At 43.3% G+C, this 12,272-nt stretch overlaps 1 long non-coding RNA gene across 3 annotated transcripts in view; it reads right to left on the bottom strand.

Moving 5' to 3' along the window:
* Window positions 1–1,462, bottom strand: part of LOC140614500 (uncharacterized) — an 81,416-nt gene extending 79,954 nt beyond the window's left edge. For all 3 annotated transcript variants that reach the window (XR_012015353.1, XR_012015354.1, XR_012015355.1), the window contains exon 1: window positions 1,293–1,462. This is a non-coding gene — a long non-coding RNA (uncharacterized lncRNA). The remainder of the gene's footprint in view (window positions 1–1,292) is intronic.
* Between the last annotated feature and the right edge of the window lie 10,810 nt (window positions 1,463–12,272).

The raw sequence follows: 12,272 nt of genomic DNA, 5'->3' as shown, positions 1-12,272 counted from the left end.
AAATTACCTGAGGCCATTGAATAATGGATTCTTACTTTGTGTCTTTTGTTCTAGTGGGAAGACCCTTTACCAATGATTGTAACATGCTCTGACTGGGCCTTCTTATCAACATAGAATTGACACTCATGCCCTTAGTGCTAATGACCTCCACATTCTAAAAAGATGGCACCTCCCTCATGGCTTCCTAAGAGGCAGCAGCAGTGTTCATTCTATAATCAATCATCAGCCCTGCCCCTGGGTAGTACCTATATGGAAACACTGGGGAGAAGAAAGGAAGTGGGGACCAATGGAGAGTTCTGTGTGGCTTTTTGGTAAGCACAGTGTCCCTGTCAAGACTAAATGACATGCCTCCCCACTAATGATGGGGAGATAGGAGAAATTTCTCTTCACACCAGTGGGCAGAATGGATCAGGAAAATCACTCATGGATATTTGGGATATCTATAAGAAGAAAAGATTTCATCTCCTCCCTGGCTTTCTCTAGCGCTGACAACAGGCAGAGAGGAACATGTTTGGAGAGTGCTCAGGGAATTTGTAAATGTCTCCTGAAGGTGAAGAGTACATGTGAACATCTTCATCTTATTTGAAGAAAAGACTCATAACAGTTCCCAGGAAGAAAAAAAAAGGGGGCATCTTCACTTCAACAGAAGAAACACAGAGGTAAAAGGGGAGGCAGGAAGTATGGGGCTGCCCGAGTGTCCCCCAGGCAAGAGAGGAGACATTCCTTCTGAAAGGATATTTGGACCTGAACTGCCTGTGGGGAGACATGGTCACCTCTGAAGAGTCTTTAGCAGTAGAAAGAGATGGAACAAAACTGAGTATTGCTCCCAGGAAAACCACATACTCTATTCAGAGATGGCCATATCCAAAAAGACCTCAAGCTTCTGACAGAACCGGATTGAACCAGAGAAAAACCAAGACCACCTCACCACATAAGAGTCATATAAGTTGGCCCCTTCTTCCCATTCTTCCCCCACTGCCTCAGTGCAGAAAGCTAGAAACAGAGGGAGGGGGAATAAGGGAAAAGAAGACCATGTTTTTCATCCATATAAGTTCTCTGAGCCACAAGTCTAGACAGCAGTGGCAGAGGAGAAATGGCATTGGATAGAAAATTGGTGCTTTTAATGGGACCTGGTTGTGTTTAATCACTGGACGTGGCCAGAAAGTTATGGAATCTGCCAAGATAAATTAGAGATCAAAGAAGTAGATATTACAGAGCACAGCAATGAGTAGGAAAAAAAAATCTTGTGTTTATATCTCTACCACACTGAGTGTTCTCAATGAACCACTTACATTTGGATTCTCTTAATTGACCCATTTTCTCTAATCCTGTTGAACAGTTCAAAGCTCTTCTTTGCTTCTGTGTGGCTTATTTTCTCTTAGCAGACAGACTTTCTCTGGGTGGCTAGGAAGAAGGCCAGCATTCTCCAATTCCTTATTGATCCATAACCCCAGGGATAGGGCCCTTCTCCAACACCAACTGAAAAATCTGAGAAGGACCCTGATTGGTCTTACTTGGGTCACATGACTCCCTATGAAGGGATCAGAGAGTCTCCTGACTGCCTGCCCCCACCCATCATGTTTGAAGCTAGAGATGTGCAATCCCCCAGACCAAGGAAGGAGAGTGTTGGAACAGACAAAATACTACTGATGTCCTATGTGACACCAACATGTGTCTTAAGGAAGAAGGGCTTTCATTCTTTCTGACATCTTGGAATTCTTATCTTTCTACACACTTCTAAAAGATAGTTTAAATCATCAGGGGTTTTTAAAAACTCTTTAACAGGGGTGCCTGGGTAGTTCAGTCAGTTAAGCATCCAGCTAAGGTCATGATCTGGGGTTGTGAAATTAAGCTACGTGTCAGGCTTTGTGCTGGGCATGGAGCCTGCTTAGGATTCTATCTCTCCCTCTACTCCTCTCCCCCTACCATAATTCTGGTATACATACTTGATCTCTCTTTCAACCAAAAAAAAAAAAAAACCCAAAAAAACAAAAAACCCTCCCTTTTTTTTTTAAAACAGAATCACGTGATTATGAAAGAGAATAAATATGAATGGTAACAATTTCTTTATTTTCCCAAAAGTTATAAAGGCCCATTGGCAGGAAAAAAGAAAAAGAAAAGGAAAACTGTCTGGCCATCTCTTTTCTTTCCTTGGACAACAACCAGGGCACCTGGAAAAAAGCTAATTTTCCTTTCAGTGGAATTTAGTTCACTTATTTGTATCTTGAAATATCTGGAAAAGTTAATCATAACTAGTATCCAAATATCTAAGCAGGACATTAAAAAGAATCAATTACTCTTCAATCCACCTCCACCCCTGAGACCTCCAGTTTGGTCTTTAGTTCAAGGTACAAAAGATTAACTCATAGGATTTCAGAAAGGTGCTAGAGATACACAAAATAGCATATTGCTAAATATTCCTCTTCCTTTCTTACAAGACTAATCACAAAAGCTATGCCCTCTCTGACCGGCCACCTGCCCAAACCTAAGTAGAACTGATCACATCCATTTTTGTGTCCCTACCATTGTTCTGAAGTCTATTAATCATACCAGGAAGGATGTAATGGTGGCCATGTTCATTTATCTCTCTCCCTCTCCCTGGCTATGGATTTCCTAGGGGTTAAGGTTCAGTGTGATTCACCTCTGTGTTCTCAACCTACATCTGGGAGTGTGGCACAAGTGGCAATCTCTGGGATGGATTGATAGATGGATGAGTAGGTGGATAATGTCAAGAGTGTAGGTGGTCCATGAATATGAAAGCCCAAAGATATGTTACTGATCCAGGCCAGGCAGTCTCTTTTTAGACCTGCACTGTCTGGCTTGTGTAGCCACTATTTGTGGCTTTTTAAATTTAAATGAATTAAAAGTAAACAAAGTTAAAAATTCAATTCCTCAGTCATATTAGCCACATTTCAAGTTCTCACTAGCTACACTAGCTAGTGATTACTGTTTGGAAGGCACAGATTATAGAGCATTTCCTTCATCACAGTAAGTTCTATAGAGCAGTTTAATAGAAACCAAAAGTACACGCAGACTGACCCAACAGCATGTTAGTAATCAAAGCAATGCAAATAAGAAGCAGAAAGGACCAAATGCCAGATGACAAGGCCAACCGGCAGAGATCAGAATTTCTACAGAAACCTCGGAAGACAAATGAGGTAAGTTTTGGGGATCCCACTGGACTGCCTGCCTCTTCCCAGGCAGGAACCAAAGTCCAGCCAGTGGGAAGGGGTAAATAGGAATAGAAGGCTGGAGTGAGGAACACAGCAGCTAAGAACAAGTGTAGATTTGCCCTGCACCTTCTCTTTTCCAGGGGAGCCCTCATACTTTTGAGTACAAACTTGTCAGGGGAGAAGCAGAGATAAAGAAAAACAAAATCAGAGCATCTGGACATGTCAGTTGGTTGAGTGTCCAACTCTTGGTTTCAGCTTGCGTCCTGGTCTTGAGGTCATGGGATCGGGCCAGGTGTTGGACTCCATATTGGGCATCCTGCCTGCTTGGGATTTTCTGTCCCCTTCTCCTTCTGCCCCTTCTCTCTCTCTCTCAAAAATAAATAAATAAATAAATAAATAAATAAATAAATAAATTTAAAAAATTAAAAAAAATTTTAAAACCCACAAAGAAAAACAAAGTCACTTAAGTAATTCTTTCTAGCAAGCCCTTAATCTTGTTTTTTCTCTTGATGAAAAGAAGCCAAGAATAAAGATGTGGAAGGAATTGGACTGAACATTCAACCCAGAATTTGCCTATGTATAGATGTCCCAGAATTCAACCATTCTCCTGGGTGAGGCTTGGTGAACTTACCCTATTATCTTTGCTTACCCTATCCCTGGCCCAGTATCTGGCCCAGAGTTGGTATACAGAAAATGTTGTTGAATTAATTGATTACTCCCCTTTCATGACATAAAGAAACAGTCTAGTTGCCCAGAAAAATGTTCATTTGTTAAATGTGGGCAAGAAGGGAAACGATATATCATTTAAGCCAGTGGCTGCTAAAGGACAACATCAAAAGTCTTGGTCCTGACGCCGGTTTGAATTCGGCCAGTAACTAGCTATGCTCCTTGGTCCTCAGTTTCCTAACCTGTGAAATGGAGCACTTGTTCTGATGTGCTCCACGGCCTTCTCAGCTTGGTGACAATGGGCTATGTGTTTACTCTTCCTAAAAGTGCACAAGAACTATTTCTGTTTTCTTTTTGGTGGGGATAAAGGATTTTATTAAGGGATTTAATTAATCCTTCTCCCCATCAAAGGTGAGTTTTGGAGCATCCCCAGTCTGACTGGGGCCAGCGTCAGTGACCTGTAATTAAGTTGTAAATCTGTTCATGATTGAGCAAATGTTTGCCAGAGACCACAGGCTGGGGAGAAGTCTTCCCTAACTACAGGGGAAAACTGGAAGCCTGCCTGGGTGACGACTTATGATGCAGAGGGGAGAAGAATGTGGAGCTCTGAGAATGGGCTAATGTAGAATTGCAGGGAAGAAATTTAAACAAAAACAACAACAAAAAAACAAGGAAGCAGGCATCTTCTGGTGGGTAAGCAAAAAAAAAAAAAAAAGAGGCAGGGAATAACATATAAAGCTATCTACATATCTTGTACTTCACACATTTATTTTGTTTTTACAAAATACAAAAACGAAAACAAATGCTAGTGAGTTCAATACCATTATACTCATTTTTATAGATGAACCTGAGGTCAGGAGAGGTTTGGTTTGCTTCATCCATGTTGCTGAGAGCCTACTGTGTACTAGGAACAGGTTACATAGCAGCAAACATGATAAACATATTCTCAGCCTTTGTGAAACTTAGAGTCCAATGAGCTCTCAGATACTGAACAAATGATGACCCAAATAATTATGTACGGTTGACCCTTGATAACACAGGAGTTAGAGGCACCACCCCTCTCCTCTGCACAGTTGAAAATCTGTGTATAATAATATACTATTGCCAGGAAGCCTTACTGATAACATAAATATTTGGGGATCATCTGAGTGGCTCAGTGGTTGAGCATCTGCCTTCAGCTAAGGGCATGATCCCGAGGTCCTAGGATCAAGTCCCGCATCAGGCTCCCTGAGGGGATCCTGCTTCTCCTTCTGCCTATGTCTCTGCCTCTCTCTGTGTCTCTCATAAATAAATAAATAAAATCTTTAAATTAAAAAGACAATAACAGTTGATTAACACATATTTTGTGTATTATATGTATTATATTCTTTATTCTTAAAGCGAACCAGAGAAAAAAGAAAATCATGAGAAAGAAAAAGTACATTTACAGTACTGTGCTGTAAAAAAAATCCACGGGTAAATGGATCCATGCAATTCAAGCCCATGCTATTCAAGGGCCAACTGTGATTATAATGATGTGACATTCCCTAAAAGGAAAAGGCTAGAGTGTTCACTAGGTTCCAGGCTGCCTAACTATCTAACTGGATGCAGAGATCAGAGAAGAGCTCTGGGGAAATAAGTGGAGACCGAAAGGGTCTGGGAGAGGGACCAGGTGAAACAAATGGGGGCAAGAGGAGAGTCTCTTAGCTGAGTAACCTCAGAGAGTTCCCCCCTAATCTCTCAGACCGTGCCAGAACCCCTGGTAGTGCATTGTTCCTCTTTCTAGCTCTCAGCTAGTTTGCAATTACATAATAGCTTTGGGGATTTTTAGATTGATGTCTGCCTTCTGCAGTAAGCACAGCTATAGGAGAGCTTTTGGTCTCCACATAATGCTGAGCACCAAACCCAGGACCAGCACAGAGAAGATGCCTGATACCATTTACTGAGTAAATGAATAAAGCTGACAAGTATGGGAAATTTGGTAATTAAAGAAAAATGGGATATCAGTTGATCATAATTATAAAAACCTGACCTGTGGTTAGTATGGGTCTTTAGCACATTGCCTAACACCTAGTGTTTATGCTGTAAATGGCGGTTATCAAAGAATAACTACAAGGTAACTGTAAGCAACCTAGAGCTATACAAATACCTGAAACTCATAAGCTATCAGCACCAACTTTTGAAAACCTCCGTACCACCTTCTCAGTTTTTGATCTGTACCATCTGGACAATTATTTGCTCAATATTTTTCTTTAAATCAACCCAATGTATTACTTTGATAAATTAAATGGAAAAAATAATCAGTTTTTTTAATAAAGGAGAACTGCAATAAACATAGGGGAATCAAAACTGTTTTGACTAAATTCAGATATTAATGTCTGAGAAATGTTCTTTTCCTGAGGCCTGCTCTCCCTGGGTCAAAAGAGAAGAAATAACTAAAGAAACTTCTTTATGTGGATAGAAACTGATCCCAGTTAGAAGGAAGGAAGTACAGGAAGAAAGGTAGTGAAACTAAAAAGTTAAATATAAAAAACTATGGACTGTTTAGACCAAGAGTAATAATAACATGACATACGTAGAAGTAAAATATATGACAATGAGAGTGAAAGGCAGGACAGAGATACATGGATTTAAACTGTTGTAAGGGTCTTGTGCTATTCAGGATGTGGTAAAAATACTGATTTAAGATAGACTACAATAAGTTAAAGACACACTTTATAATTTCTAGAGTAACAACTAAAACAATGATACTGTGAAACACAGCAGAAAAGCTAATATGAGAGAGAAAATGGAAGAAAAAGAGGAAAAATAGCAAAGGTATGTTGCTGAGGTGGATAAGAGGCTAGCACCAATTTGAGATTTTGGTGTGTCTAAAAGAAACTTAGCAAGAAAACAAGCTTTGTGCTTTCAATTCAACATTTTCTAAAGCTGCATCTATGATCCATCAGAAATCCCCAGTGAGGTAGGTACCAGAGTTTAAAACCTGGCTCACCCAAGGGATGTGACAAGGAGGCTATCTCCTTATTCGGAATGATGTTTATAGTCGCATGTCCATACCCTCCTCCCTTTTCTCAGGGGCAAATCTCAGGGCAGAATTGGGCTCCACATACTTTATATTAGAGGCAGATACTGCTTCTAACCAGAGGCCCTCCTTCTGACCAGTGATTTTCAAGTACAGGTGATTTTGCCACCAAAGGATATTTAGCAATGTCTGGAAATATTTTTGGTTATCAATTTGAGGGACTGCTACTAGCACCTAGATGCCAGGGATGCTGCTAAATCCTACCATGCACAGGACATCCCTGAAAAACAAAGAATTTTCAGGCCCCAGAATGTCAATAATGCTGAGGTTGAGAAACTCTGCTTTAGGACACAATTAACCACAACACCAAAGTGGAGGCTTGCGTTGAAGCCAAGAGGAAAGGAGTTAGCAACATGGACTGTACTGGTCCTGAATTCCAGACCAGGAGAAAAAAAATTTCAGCCTTGCTTCCCCAGGCTCAAATCAGATCATCATTAACACCAAGGCTCTTCTCAGCAACTTCGGTCACTGATTCTAGAACACAGATAAAGCTCTAATATCACATAGTCGAAATCCTGGAAATTAGGTAAAGATGCTTCTGCACCATCAAACTGTAGAGAGACAGCATTGTGTGATACAGTTAAGAGATGCTGTTTTGCACAGTGCATCCACAAGGTCTACAATAAGTAAATCAATAACATCCCTAATTATAGAGGACCCAGCGGTCAATTTTGTGCTTCGGGCAGGCTCTCAGGGAGACGGAGTCGTTTTACTCATCTTTGCTTTACTTGGTTCTTTGCTTTACTTGGTGTGTTCTTTCTTTCGTTGGCAGCTGTCGATTGCACCTTCCAATACTCACCTGGGAACCTGCTACCAGGCACAGCCGCCACACTCGCCTCCTCCTTGGCCAGAGTGGAGGCTCCTGGAGCTAATGTGCTTCCTCCACAGTAATGCCAAGCCTCAGGGAATCTGCCCTCCTGTTTCCTGCTGACAGCTAGGGCTCTGCAGAGCTTCAGAGGCAAGAAAGCAAAGCTCCCCAGAGTCCCAGTGCTCTTGGCAGGCATCCCCAGGGATTCAGGGCAGGTGAAGAATTCTCATAGGGGCAGGCTTTCCTCCCACTCGATGGTGGCATATGTGAAGCGTGAGGAGAGTAGGGCAGCTGTACGTAAGGCCAGGGAACAGAGGGGAGGGCTAACACTCCTCCGAGACTGCTCATGTCCCCAGCCTCTGTCCTGACCTGGAGTCTCCCTATTGCTTCTCCCTATTGCTTCTCCAAAAGCAGCAGCCTTGGGAGGTGTAGCCTGTACCCTTGAGGTAGGCAGTATATATAGCTATGCTGAGATCATGCTGGTTGGTTACTCAGCTGGGACTGGTTTGACACTGAAGCTGTTGCTGTTTGTGGTCAGTTTGCCCTCTTGGGCAGCTCATCCACAGCTGGAGCTAACACCTGGGGCAGACTGCACCACGCTCTGGGCCTGCATCTATGGGGAGCAACCACCACTGGAGCCTCCCACAATTACCCCAAATTCAGCTTGTCTGCAAGTTCATCTTCCCCTAAACCTGCCCTTCCTCCTGCCTTGGGCAATGTGTTGAAGCTAGAAACTTGAGAGCCACACTCCATCCTGCCCGGCTCCTGCACCCAACCACTCACCAGACACAGCTAATTTTACCCTTTGCTCTCTCTCATGTCCATTCTCTCCTCACTCCCCCTCCTCCATTCCCATTGCCTGGTCTTTTTCTACATGAGTCATCTCTTACCTGAATGACTGGAGGGTCCCCAGCTGGTGTCCCTCACTTTCTACCTCCTACCTGACTGTATGGCCTTCTATGGACACATGGATGTACAACATCTTCCCTTGTGACTTTTTTTTTTTTCCAGAAACATCATTCTGATGATGTTTCCTTCCACCCTTCTGCTTAAAATCCTTGGAAGGTATGTTCTAGTTTCCAGAAAACTCCAAATTCCTATGTAGTGGATAGAAGTCCTATTGGAATCTGACCCCTTTTCCCTTGAGCTCATCTTTGACCAGTCAAACCCCAGGGAGTAATAATTAGACGAGTTAGTCACAGAGGGCAAAACTTTTTGGCCTCATAGTTTATCTATTTTCAAGGTCATTCATGCAGAGGAAGCCATCTATGCTAGAGAAGCCAGAGTTGAAGCCTCCTGGCTCAGATTCTACAGAGCAACGGCATCCACTGCTGGCCCCAACCCCTGTTCATGGTCCTACACCCCTCAAGAGAGCCTCTCTCAGTATTCCAGACTCCTGCCAGGCCATGCCTCTCCCACAATCACATCTGACGGACAGTAGGTGCTTTGAGCTCCTACTGTATGTTCCAGGTACCATGCTAAGTCCACCACCTGCCTGTCTCGTTAATCTCCACCGCATCCCTATGAGACTGTATAATAATTAGCCCCATTTTGCAGATGACCAACTTGAGATCCAGAGGTCAAGTAGCTTGCCTAAGATCCCACGATGGAAAGTGGCAGAGCTGGAGTTCATAACCACAAGCATGCCCTGCACCAGGAGACCATATTGTTTCCTGGGTTCAGGAACCCAGGGTTGCTTTAAAGTTCAAAATGGGGAGGGCACTCTACAGTGTGTTTTGTGTGTGTCCTTCCAGCATGTGTTTTCTTCTGAAAAAATGTTTTCGCCACCTTTGAGAATTTATGCATCCTTTTTAATAGAGAGGATTCAGAAGCATTTTGGTGGTGAGTTGCAGCTTGGCCTACCAGTCGTGAAGAATTTGTCTTGGCCAAATTTGGGGGGGAAAGGAAGACGCTCTACTTGGTCACTCTGATTCCAGAGGCTGTAAGCATAGAACCTCAGTTCAGGAGGTGACTTCTCATCCAAAAATGCCCAGAAATGAGTTTATGAATTTAAACCCATTGCAAGGGCTCTGCTAGGTATGGGAGAGAGTGCTCTGGCATCTCAGAGACAGTAGCTGAGTTATGTGGGTTCTGTATCTCCCCTCCAATATGGAGAAAATCCTTATCACTTCCCATGGATGACAGGAGGTGAGACCACAGCCCAAAAGATCCTGGGCAGGGAGAGTCTCTGCTGAATCGCACAAAAAGAGTTGTATCAGTTGTGAAGACTTGCACTTGGGAGCAGAGCTAAGACTTCCTTAAAAACTGGATCCTCAACTTTCCTTTCTCATCCTTGTGACTGTTCATCTATTTTGTTTGGGCTTCAAAGTCAGTGAAAACATACAGCATAGGTTATTCGGGAGCTGGTTCTGAGGACGTGGCTTCTTCCTTCAAAGAGGTAACACAGAATTCAACACAGGTTATCCACACTCCCTGTGCTGTACGGGAGAGCGATGCTTGAGATTTGGAGGTGAATCTGACCAAAGGGCAGTCTGCTGGGTGCATGTGTACTCCTGGCACTCAGGAAAACACTGCTTTCTTAAGATTTATGACTTTATTTTATGTTTTAATGCTTTCTGTCAAAATTCCAGGATACTATAGTGACTGATGGGAAGCAAGGAAAGGGAAAGAATACTCTAGGTAGTGGAAATAGCAGAGATTAAGGTTTAAAGTGAACAAGGTAGCAAATGTTTCCTGAGCACCCATCACACACTGCCAGCTGATTTCCAGATAAACAGAGTTCAGGGCCACACACCCTCAAGGACACTCCAAAGGATCCTGCAATGCCTCTCCGGGAGAATGAAGGCCTATTTGTCAATTCTTCCAGCCAGGGGAGAGAGAGTGGCATCTCAGAGGGGCCCCGATTCATGCCAACCCCTCCTCAACTATTAGTGCAGCCTCAGAAAAACCAAGTCCAAGAGCTGACCCAGGACAGAGGTTTAGACAAGCAACTTCTCTTTGCTCTTTCTCAGTTCTAAGTCTCTGGCACAGTCACACACGCATTGGACATGAATCTGGTCCTGCTGATGTCTGCCCAACCTCACCGCTCTGACAACAAGGAGTTCTAATTTTTTAGGAGAGCTCACCTGGAGCCTCTTGCAGAACAGCCAGGAAGCCCGCCTTGAGGGGATCATGATGTCCGCAGCAGCCCCTCTGCCCATTCCCTCTTCTATATTCCAGCCTCTCCTTCGAAATCAATGTATTCAATACAAAGGTACAAAATGGATGAAAGTTGTTTTTAAATGCTGATTTCATGCCCCTGCCCAAGGCACTCTTTTTTCTTCTATTTAATTTTTACGTCAGATGTGATAACAAACGCTGGGGCTGATTCATCAAAGGAAACTGATAATCACTAACTTTATACATTTTATTTTGTTCATTATTTTATTGACCCCTGATTCTGAGAAATATTCCTTCTGAACAAGCTGGACATTGGCATAAAATTATTAACAATAAAGAGATCTTTTTTGCATAGCAATAGGTTTATTACCTGCCAGCTGCAGTAAGTATGTGGGACTTGCTTTGTGGCAGCAAACAAAATCTAGCAGACACCTTTCCATCTGCCTCCAGGTAAACAAATACCTTGTAACTTAAGGCTGGGCTATATTTTGCTTTACAGAAACGTACCCATCTTGTCCTGGTTGTGATTCCAGGCAGGTGGGAAATAGTAGATTACCAAGGAGGTAGGGCCAGAAGTCAGGCCCAGGGCAGCCCCTAAAAAGGCAAGGATGGATAGGATGTCCCAAGGATTGGTTGGGGTGGCACCTTGGGCGACCCAAGAATCATTGAGAGCAGCTGAAAGTGTGTGCATCAACCATATTTATGAAGCACTTCCCATATGTACAGCCCTCAGCAGAAGTCAGATGTATGTAAGCAGAAGGTATTGGGACGATTCTCACCGTCTTTAAATCCCTTTCTTACTTTGGGAGAAATTCCCTGGCTTAAGACCCCCATGCCTCCTCAAGATAAAAGCTGGGATTTCTTTTGCCCAGCTGTTCTTGCCACTGAGTTGCAGGTGGCAGGTTTGGGGTCCACCAATCTGACACATCCACTCAGAGACTCTGAGCAGGAAGCCAGTGCCCTAGAGGTTGTGGTGGCACACAGAGTCCACACTGCTGAGCAGAGCAGCAGAGTCTTCAGCTACCAGGGACACAGGTCCCAAGCACCAGAGTCGTGGGCACGGATGCGATACTTGTGTCCAGAGGTGTATTCTGTTTGTGATAGAATCTGGCCATGGTTCTTTATCAGTGGGCCTTCAGCTTTGTTCCCCTAAACCTCTCAGAGATTCTGTGAGTTATCTAATACTCTTGAACAAATTCTTGTCCTGCTAAGCTGGCTGAGTTTCTGATGTTTGAAACCAGGGGAACCCAGACTGTGATCCAAGCTCTCTATAAGCTGCAAATGACAGAAGCCCAAAGGAAATTTGCTGAGCTGTGAAATTGAAATAATCCAGGAGAAATGTGGCTTCAGGTATTGTTAGATCCAGGCAACACAGCCAGCTATATAATTTGCAGGGCTCAGCACAAAATGAAAGTACAAGGACCTTTTTCAAAACTTGTTAAGA

Source organism: Canis lupus, chromosome 22 (assembly GCF_048164855.1).
Source record: "Canis lupus baileyi chromosome 22, mCanLup2.hap1, whole genome shotgun sequence".
Classification (NCBI taxonomy): Eukaryota; Metazoa; Chordata; class Mammalia; order Carnivora; family Canidae; genus Canis; species Canis lupus.
The sequence above is the reverse complement of the archived record's forward strand: the minus strand, read 5'-3'. Positions and strand labels throughout refer to the sequence as shown.